Here is a 1,515-nt window from a genome sequence, read left to right on the forward strand (position 1 = left end):
TCTCTCATTGGTTGAGGAAATGTTTGCTCTCCTGCATTTCCAGGAGATGAACAGACTTCCACAGCTTAGGAGAAAAGCTGGGAGAGTCAGCAAGCACTTGAGGTGGGAAGCCCCAGGGAGGAGCACCCACAGCATGTGTGGCAGGGTGGCTACAATCCCTAGCTCATATGGACATTGGAGACATTAAACAAGCTACCATACATAGTAGGATAGCTGCCCAATAATCAACTGCTGTCATAATCATAGCTATAATAACCAAGAACATTTGGAAAGACATATTATTACTAAAACGATAAAAGCTAACCCAGTTCCTGTATCTCCAACTCCCTGAGATAAGGATAAGCACAGTCGCTGACCTCAAAGCACTTACAAATCTTGATAGGGAGATAAGAGTTGGGGACATGAAGCAATACAAGCCCAGTGCCACACATAATGTACTAAAACACTCACATGAGTATTAACAAGAGTCCTTGGGTGCACTTACTAGGTACTAGGCTTTCTTCTAAGAGTTATAAAGTGTGTGTGTGTGTGTGTGTGTGTGCGTGTGTGTTTTTTAACTCACTTGATTCTTACAAAAATCCAATATGGTAGGTAGTATTATTAGCACCATTTTAGAGATAAGGAAACTGAGGCAAAAAGAGGTTGAGTGACTTGCCCATAGACCACACGTTTAACTGCCACNTGGGGCATCAACATAACATTTATTCAGAAAAAACTACCTTTTTCCAAAGTATTTTGTAGATTGCAGTGGCCACATGAAAGTTCTAACCTTTGAAATATATAAGGAAGTTTTTAAGCAGGGCTTCAAAGGAAGTTCCTAAAAGGGAGGAGAGGGCATTCTCAGCTGGCATGAACCCTTTTTTCTTTCAATCATCCTCCTTCATGAAATGCAGACATGGTGGCTGGAGATGTGGCAGCCCTTTTGCAACCATGAGGGAAATGCCAAGCCACTCATAGATCTCTTACCTTAAAATCCCTGAGCCACCAAATCAACATCACCAACTGAATACCTAAGGATTTCTTCTTAAATGAGAAAAATTAATTTCTATTGTGTTTAAGCCATTATTATTTAGGTTTTCAGTTATCTGCATTTGGACTCAAAATTCAAAGCATTCATCAACTAATAGGAAAAGCAATGAGGTACAATATGAAGAACTTAGAAATCAGATTCAGACTGAAGCCCCCGTTCTGTAGGAGATGTGTGACCTGAATCAATGAGCCTCACCTGTAAAGGGTGAGTGGGTGGGGGGTGTCTTACTGTGAGTGCTTCCAAAAGCCAAATCTGAGCAAGAACTAGGGTATGGGGCACGTGGCTGATTTGGAAGGTGATCCTAGGAAGCCAGAGAGAGATGGTGGGACAAAGAAAGAGGGAACACCAGTAAAGAGTGTGCTATTAAGCTGGGTCCCACTGTGAACAATTCTGTTTCAAACCCCTGGGGAACCTTTAAATAAACCATGTAGAACCTTCCTTCTGAAAGTGTGGTCCATGGGTCAGCAGCATCAGCATCATCTGGG

This window comes from Galeopterus variegatus, unplaced genomic scaffold (genome assembly GCF_000696425.1).
Source record: "Galeopterus variegatus unplaced genomic scaffold, G_variegatus-3.0.2 Scaffold1034, whole genome shotgun sequence".
Taxonomy (NCBI): Eukaryota; Metazoa; Chordata; class Mammalia; order Dermoptera; family Cynocephalidae; genus Galeopterus; species Galeopterus variegatus.